General features: G+C 34.0%; 1 long non-coding RNA gene across 1 annotated transcript; it reads right to left on the bottom strand.

The window, feature by feature from the left end:
- Positions 1-1,909: 1,909 nt before the first annotated feature.
- LOC141591077 (uncharacterized) lies at positions 1,910-3,232 on the bottom strand. Its single transcript, XR_012520640.1, has 3 exons — positions 3,119-3,232; positions 2,275-2,372; positions 1,910-2,186 (listed from the first exon to the last, which is right to left on the bottom strand). It is a non-coding gene; the product is annotated as an uncharacterized LOC141591077 (long non-coding RNA).
- Between the last annotated feature and the right edge of the window lie 6,268 nt (positions 3,233-9,500).

Below are 9,500 nucleotides of genomic sequence, written 5' to 3'. Positions count from 1 at the left end.
GTTAGGTGATAAATGGTGTAGGTCAAATAAGGTGATCATGAATTTAAAAGTAATATTTATAGTAGTTTAGATCCCGCGCAATGAATGGGTATTTATAGAGTTACTAATATAGACCCCGAACATATATACACGGTATTTATAGAGTTTTACTTTTTAGTGTATTATTTATAGAATTTAAATTGACAATTCACTTATTTTTCATGTTTCTTCTTAATGTATTTTGATTAGAGAAATAAATAAAAATTTATCGTAAGAAGTAATAAAATGAGTATTTTTTTTTGTTTTTTACCGAGAAATTAATGACGTTAGTTTACAAATATTTACTAGTAACATATTTTTTTGCTGCAAATTTTTATAATAAAAAGTCAATGAATTTTAACAAATATTTACCAATACCTTATTTTTTAGCCGCAACTTCTTATAAATAAGTTCTTTAAAAAAAAGTTTAATTATCCTAAAAAGATCGGAGATAAATTTATGCAAAATGCGAAATATTAAATGTTATAAATATTTAAATACAAAAGATTATATTCATTTATAACTTATTAAGTCCACATCTATAGTATATGCTAAAAATTCCAAACACTATTCTAGGAAATATGTTTTAGGCATGAAAAATTAGAATTTCGCTTATTCATTTAGTAAATAGTGGATTCCAAACACTATTTTAGGAAATATATTTTAGGCAGAAAAAATTAGAATTTCGCCTATACATTTAGTAAATAGGGGATGTGTAACCTAAATCATTAACTTTTAATGATAAAGATGGTCTTAGTTGAACGGTCACTGGACTCCACAAGTGCTAGTGTGCTACATTGGGCAAAGAATGTCTCTCGTGAAATCTCCACAAATATTCCTCCCTCCTATTCTAGATAAACCTCCCTATTTATGGGGACACTAGAATTAAAGAGAGGGATTAAAATAAGGTAAAGCATTGAGTGAGTTTTGATAATTGGAGAGGGGAAGGTATTGTGGGGTATTATTGTGGGTGAGGTGATTAAATAAGTATTGTTGTGAGATAAGTTGATTAAAATAAGTATTGTTGTGGGGTGAGGTGGGGTATTGTTGTGGAATAAGGTGATTAAAATAAGTATAACTTTACTAAATAAGAAAATAGGGAATGTATGAAAAAGGAAAGAGGGAAGTTTATGTAGAATAGGAGGAGTATTATACAACCAGTTGTATAATAAGCATTGTAAAGCCCTATACATTAATCCGAGCTTTTTTGCAATTTTATTGAGTTTTGTTAGAGTTTATTTTTTTTATATTTAAATATGAGTTCAAAAACTTTAAAGCATAGCTCAGATTCTTTTTAATAAAGCTCGAAAACTTTAGTACACAGCTCGGATTCTACATGATGGGTATTCGGTGGTTCCAAGTGAAAATGCGGGGGTGGTTTCAAGTGAAAATGCGGGGAAAGATCAGCGTAAGATACGAGGTCGTGTTTTGCATGGGTTTGAACCAACTTTTGGGACAGTGCAATTTCCTTACTAAAGACACCGAAATCACAGTGTTCGTTTTTACTCCTCCAAGTCTATATCACAACCAGTCCGTCTTGATTCAGACCGCAAGATACGTCTAAAACAATAAGACTTCTCACAAGTGGAAATCACATGGGTGGTGGGACAGCCCATGTGCTTTCCCACTCATTTCCTAAATGGGTATTTTGTGAGAGAAAACGGTCCGTCTTATTATTTCAGACGGATCTTGCGGTCTGAAATAAGAATTTGTGATATCACAACTCATAAGTAAAATTAAATTTATTAGGTTCAAACTCTAAAACAAAATCCACTTAATCAAACCAAACAAAACATTGGAATGAATTAAATCTAATGAAAGGAACTAATCAACCCCCTCAAAATGATACTCTTGCACAAAAATAATGAAAAAGTTTAGGGGACACAGAAAATTCTCATAAAGATAGTTTGTTATCTGATCAAATTGTTCCAGAACCGATCGAATATAGTACAAAAAACAAGAAACATAACATAAACACCAATTATGTAATAAACATAAACCGGATGCTATCCCATAACAATGATATAATTATTCCATAAGCTACTCCGTTATTATAGACTTAGTTTGATCGGTGGGAGGGGCCCAAATGCTCGCCCGACATGGCACGAACGCTGGAGGGGGGCTTCTCAGGAAGCTTGGAGGGAAGCTCTGCAGGATGATTAAAATGACTGCAGATAATAGAGAGCTAGTGAATTGAAAAGCTAAGAGCCTGGGTTAGAATAAAAACACAGATAAAGGGAGAAATAGTTTACTGACAAACAAATTTGAGCCACAAACAACCCAACTGCACCAGAACAAAACAACTGCCAAGCGGTAACTTCATGCGCCATAGAGAATGAGTGAAAGAACAGAATCTGGAAAACCAAAATAAGATAATCAGATAAATTAAATCATAAATAGAAGCAGCAAAATTGAAATAAGAAATTCGAGATTAATCAATTATACTATTTATTATATGAAACAAATAAATTAAACCCGAAATCAATAACAACACAAATCTCTTGACAACAAGATTGATTAATAAAAATACCAAATACAAACAATTTTTTTTTTGAAAAACCAACATCAATAACACCACAAATCTCTTGACAGGAAGATTGAATAATAAAAAGAAAATTCTTTTTTGAAAAACAAACATCAAATAATCACAAAAATATATAAATATATAAAAAATAAGAAAATCCGACAGACAAATATAAGCACCAAATCAATAACAGCATAAAGATCGAATGAAATTGATAAACCAAGTTCGCATAATCACGTAATCACATAACATAAACAAAAAGAAGAAAAAAGCAACAAACTCGAACAAACAAATAAGTAAGCCAAAAAATAAATCAATTATCACACAAAAGTAATTATGCTCATATTCATCGTACAAATCCCCAAATGAACCCAGATCCGGTTGGGATGAAATACAAATAAAAAAACATAAAAATAAAGGATCAGAAAAAATAAAATAATAATAATGATATTAATAATAATCATACTAATAATAATATAATAATATTGTTATTATTGGTATTATTGTTATTATTATTATTATTAGTATTATTATTAAAATCGGAAATTAAAAGAGAAAGAGGGAGAGAGCCTATACCAGATACTGCACAATAATAGGTTTGGTTTTCTCTTTCTACAAGAAACGGCGGCCACACGACATTATATATTAAGCATGTAGTTCGAAAGGAAACTGAGTTTTAAGTCGGTTAGGTTTTTGTTGGATATAGGCCCAGTTCTCAACTTGAAAGGAAACTGAGTTTTAAGTCGGTTAGGTTTTTGTTGGATATAGGCCCAGTTCTCAACTTGTCACGATTCATTTTCATTCAAGCCCAAAGAGGTGTCCGAAAGCATATACGCAATATGACCTTCATACAAAACTAAAGCTTCCAAATCTGAACCGATCCGAGTAACTCGTCCCAAACCCGAATAAACCTTGTCCGATAGAATGCGAGATTTCTGTAACCCGGAACCCGACTCGATAACGACAAATAAATGAAAAAAAACATCTCGAAGTAAGGCCCTGTTCTTTCTGACTTTTTAGAGCTGAACTAAGGCTCTGTTCTTTTGTACTGAAATTGTCTGAACCGAACTGAACAGAAATAATAAAAAAATTATAATAATAATAATAATAAAAGTAATAATATATAATAATTAAAATAATAGTAATAATAAATATTATAATAATATTATTCACTAATAATATATAATAATTCGTTACACCAAAAAAATATAAGCGATATTCAACATGATACACTCATGTTTTATTTGGTTTTCTAAGGGGTACCACTCTTTTGCACTAAAAACTTTGACAGCCCATAATTCGTGGTCATGAGTTCGAAATGCGACGATTTTTTTTATCCAAATTGATCACCTTTTCGAGATATTCGATTCGGAAAAAAAATGTTGTTGCTTTCGAAACTTGTTGCAAGAATTACGGTCGTCAAACGTTTTTAACCAAATAAATTTTGACTGGCTATATTTAATGGCTACGAGTTCATAAAATAACGATATTTTTTACATTGATCGTCTTTATGAAATCTTTATTTTGAAAAATTGAAAAAAAAAATTAGTTTTAGTTTTCGAGTTCGTGGCCAAGAATTATAGGTAGTCGAAACTTTTTAGCTCAAATGAAGCGGTGCCCTATACATAGTATACAATATGAAAAAACATAGGGTATCATGTAATATCCCAAAATATAATTATAAATTAATAAATTTATATACTAAATATATATATAATAATATAAATATAATAAATAATAATAATGTTGAACATCATTAATCTGAACTGAACTGATCTGAACTGAACTAAACTGAACTGAACTGAACTTAATAGAACTGAACTGAACTTAACTTAACTTATAAGAACTAAAATTAAGTCCAAAAGAACAGGTCTAAACTAAACTGAATGAAGCTGAGCTGAACTGAACTAAGCTGATTGGAGCTGAACTAAACTGAAATAATAATAATAATAATAATAATAATAATAATAATAATATTACTACTACTATTATTATTATTATTTTATTTTTTTGGTGTAATGTGAGCTTTTGATTAAAAATGATGAAATATAATACATTGTTCATATAATATCTTATACACTTAAGAAAAATACTACTTTTTTAACAATTATTCTATGCGAATATTCAAATTCAGTAGCCAGTTTCTGTCTTTACTTGGCATTACCGGATTAATCTTCTGTAGAATTCGAGCCTTCAACATTTTCTTCAATTCTTTTATATTTATACAAGGTGTTGTCAGTTGCATGTTTAGTTGCAATCATTCCTCTTATGCCAAATATAATACCAGCTAGCAATATGTGACATCCTACAGATCTGTTTCTGCAATTTAGTGCACCCAAGGTTAGAGCCACTCAATCTCATCTGTAACCATAGTTCAATCCCTGCAACTATCTGAGTACTATATGCACAATTTGCAAACAAATGATCAAGAGTATCCACAGCTTATTCACAAAACACGCAACTGTCCCTATCACATATTCTCAAATAAGACAGTTTCTCCCTAGTATTCAACCCTTTCTACATAATCAACCAACCATTAAGTGAATACATAGGAACATTCCACATATCCCGTACAAGTTTGTACCACTGAATAGGGGGTGTGGCCCCTTTAACCAGTGATAACCATAACTTGTAGAGTAGCCTTTAGCATCTTGCAGCCATAGACCACCCACAAAACCACCACTCATAGTATCCCTTACCTTACATATATTCCTAAGCCTATCAAACAAATTAACCGTACAACCAAACTATGTAGTAGGGAAGTAGGGTGTCGAATCCACAAGGATGGTGTGTTAGAAACGGTTTATAAGTCTCGGTCTTCGTTTTAGTCTAGTCGGTCAAGAAGATTGATGTTGGAAATATTCTAAAAGTAACTAAAACAATAAATGAATGACCAAATAACAAGTAAACAATGAAAGTAGATATAAAATGACTAATTAAGGGAGTTAGGGGGATTAAGGGGGTTCATGTATCTAATAGAGTTCTCAATAGGGTTTAAAGATTCATTAATTGACAAAGTGTAAGTGCTAAAATGAGGTCTTAATGCTCTCTCGAGTCACTAAGTACCCAACCACCCTATTACTCACTCTCGTGACAATAATAAGAAACGGTCTCATCCTAAATGCGCCTAATCAAGTCTCGGGTCTCCCACATCGACTCAATAACAAGGTCAAATTGAAAGAAAATGTAGATTCATGTACATATTAACATATTCATATATGTCATTAATTTGTCATAAAATTAAAACGGATTTTATGCATGCAAACAATAATATAAATAGAGGAGAAAACATGTCCTTACATTCAATATTTCGGCTATATTGGGCACAAGAGAGATCACCTTTCTCTCTTGTTCTTGAGCTATTCCAATGGATGAACAAGATCTAAGTATAAGATCTCTCCCCAAGCTTTATACCCAAGGCTTAACACTTAATCTAATTAATATTATAAATACTAGTATAATATTAATCTAGTAGAAAAATGACCCAAAATTATTATATACACTTAATAATTTCGGCTATGTTGGAGAGAAGAAGAAGAGAGAGTTTTTATCTCTCTAGAAATCTTATATTTTGATGAGTAAAAGAATGAATAATCATACACAACTTCTTAGTTAATATTAGGCAAAAATAAGAAAAATCTCAAGTATTTTTCTTCCCAAAAACCGGTGGGAGTGGAGGAGGGAAAGAGCCAATGCATGAAATTGTTGCTCTTAACAATGTTCATAGGCTTGCATGGCTAGACTACTTTTTTAATCATTATGTTTTCTTATTTAAAATATAAACACAATATTAAGTCCATTCCTCCTCTTATTTTCGGCACTTTACATAATATGGTGTCCATATTATTTTTGTCAATTGTCCATATGTTACATGTCACATGTCACATATATTTGTTATGTATTTTTAACATATTAAAAATCAACGTATTATCAAAAATACGTCACATACAAAAATCGACTTAGTAATTTCATAATTACTTGTGCCAAAATATTTTACCATTTATAAATTTCAACTGATTGAATTTATAATAATTCATTCATTTTAATTGTTACATTAAACAATTTATTTCATACGAGTAATGATACAATTCAATTACTCGGACCGTATCTCATTTAATCACATTTCAATTTGATACGTAAATTTTACTTCCAAAATCGTCCGTCAATTTTCAAGTAATTTAATTAACTCGTAACATTATACGATTAATTAAATAGTCAATTAAGAGTATCGCCCTATAGGTATGACCTAGGGGGTCAACTGATCACCACCGTCACACGACAGTAATGTCAAACTCTAGTCAGCCAATCATTACCGATATATGTTGACCAGTTTGAAGAACAATATTACTTCCCAATTGTATTCTTTAAAATGAGATTTAATAACGATATTTAAATCATGTGATCGCACTATTGTTGAGGACACATTTCCCAACAATCTCCCACTTGTCCTCGACAAGTGTGCGTCACCAATTCTCTTGTCCTATTACTATCTCCCACTCAATGCAAGGTGTCTTTCAGGTCGTACTTGCAAGTGATCATATCGAGAGTGGTTTCCTCGATCTGGAGAATAACTGATTGACCGGATTTATCCACTCTGGATACCTTCCGAGCGTGGCCACGCATTTCCAGTTCATTACTCCTCGAGTGGCCCTGAGATATTGTTATAACCCTGACTAGGGGTGGACAATTCCTATCGCACTCATTCCCTTCGACTAGCCACAGCCATCATAACCCAAAATATGCCCATTTGACCCCATTTACGAAGGTCGTAGTAACACAAATCAAAGTTAATCTGAAACTGTGCCATCTTAGGCGAATAGTCTTTAGTCAAAAGAATCGACTCATTTGAATACTATAGTAGCTCTCGCCACGACCAGGCTATATAAATTTGTCAGAACTCTATAAGCGGTCATTAGGCCCGACAAAATGTTCTTAACAGTCTGCCTATGTGATCGACTAGTCATCTCACATGACTCTATGGCACTTGAACTTGCCATCAATCGCCTCACACTCTAGTTACTTCGAGACGTCACCTCATACAAGTGACTATGGGCAAATACTATGTTAATCCGTGTTCACTTTAACGGGGTTCAATTGTCTCTACAACCCGTATGGATGTAACAAAGTATAAATTAAAGATAAAAGACAAATGTGATTATGAACATGAACAAAAACAACACTTTTATTTCATTTCAAAATCTAATAGAAATTTGGTACACGTTTAAGTCCCATGGACGTAACATGCCCATCATGCTTAGCCTGCGATAAAGGCTTGGTGAGCGGATCGGCTATGTTGTCATCCGTCCCAACCTTACAAATCGCAATTTCCTTTCTTTCAATGAAATCTCTTATTACATGATATTTTCTAAGTACATGTCTAGATCTATTACTAGACTTCGGCTCCTTAGCTTGGAAGATCGTCCCACTATTATCACAATAGAGAGTGATGGGATCATCGGCGGTAGGTACTACTTTTAGACCTTCCGTGAATTGCTTGATCCACATAGCTTCCTTGGCGACCCTCGATCTGCTATGTACTCACGACCTCCGTTGTTGAATCCGCTGATTCTGACTTCCTTGAAGCTTCTCCACTTACGGCACCACCATTGAGCATGAAAACAAAACCACTTGTGATTTCATGTCATCTCTATCTGTTTGAAAACTTGAGTCCGTGTATCCTATAACACGCAACTCAGTGTCTCCTCCAAACACAAGGATAGAGTCCTTAGTTCTTCTCAAGTACTTAAGGATGTTCTTGACAGCAATCCAGTGACTCTCACCTGGATTTCCTTGATATCTACTCGTCATGCTCAAGGCATACGAGACATCGAGACGTGTGCATATCATGGCATACATGATTGATCCAACAGCGGAAGCGTAAGGGATCAACTTCATGCGTTCAACATCATGGGGTTCGGAGGGACATTGAGTCCTGCTCAATATCGTTCCGGTTACCATAGGTACCAAACCCCTTTTGGATTTGTCCATGCTTTGAATCGTCAAGAATCTTATCAACATAAGACTCTTGACTTAGTGCCAATATCCTCTTGGGTCTATCTCTATAGATCCAGATACCTAATATGCGTTGTGCCTCTCCTAAATCCTTCATTTGGAAGTGGTTACCTAACCACTTCTTAACAGAAGACAACATTGGAATATCATTTCCAATGAGTAGTATGTCATCGACATACAAGATTAGGAACACAACATTGCTCCCACTGAATTTCATGTATAAACATGGTTCCTCAACATTTCGAGTGAACCCATTTTCTTTTATAACATGATTGAATCGATGATTCCAACTTCTAGATGCTTGCTTAAGACCATAAATGGATCTCTTAAGCTTGCACACTTTGTTAGGATTTTTAGAATCAACAAAACCTTCGGGTTGTATCATGTACACCTCCTCTTCTAAATGCCCATTTAGAAAAGCGGTTTTGACATCCATTTGCCAAATTTCATAATCATGAAATGCGGCGATCGCTAACAAAATCCGTATGGATCTTAGCATGGCTACGGGGGCGAAGGTCTCATCATAATGGAGACCTTGGACTTGGGTAAATCCTTTTGCCACTAGCCTAGCTTTGTAGACATCGTCATGTCCTTCTATGCCATTTTTTACCTTGAATATCCATTTGCATTGGAGGGGTCTTGCCCCTTTAGGCAAATCTACCAAGTCCCAAACTTGGTTTTCAAGCATAGAATCCATTTCGGACTTCATGGCTTCAAGCCATAAGGTGGAATTAGGACTAGAGATTGCGGCCTTGTAGGTGGCGGGCTCGTCACTTTCCATAAGCAACACATCGAGCGTTCCATCTTCTTCGATAAGTCCCACATATCGATCGGGATGGCGAATAACTCGGCCCGTCCTTCTTAGTGGAGGAGGTACAACCGCGCTAGATGACGAAGGAACATCTTCTTGCGTCTCTACCTCGGTTTGTGGCTCTTGAACTTCATC

The sequence above is a fragment of the Silene latifolia genome, chromosome 7, assembly GCF_048544455.1.
Source record: "Silene latifolia isolate original U9 population chromosome 7, ASM4854445v1, whole genome shotgun sequence".
In the NCBI taxonomy this organism is placed as follows: Eukaryota; Viridiplantae; Streptophyta; class Magnoliopsida; order Caryophyllales; family Caryophyllaceae; genus Silene; species Silene latifolia.
Note: the sequence above shows the minus strand (reverse complement) of the source record. Positions and strands in the feature narration are given on the sequence as shown.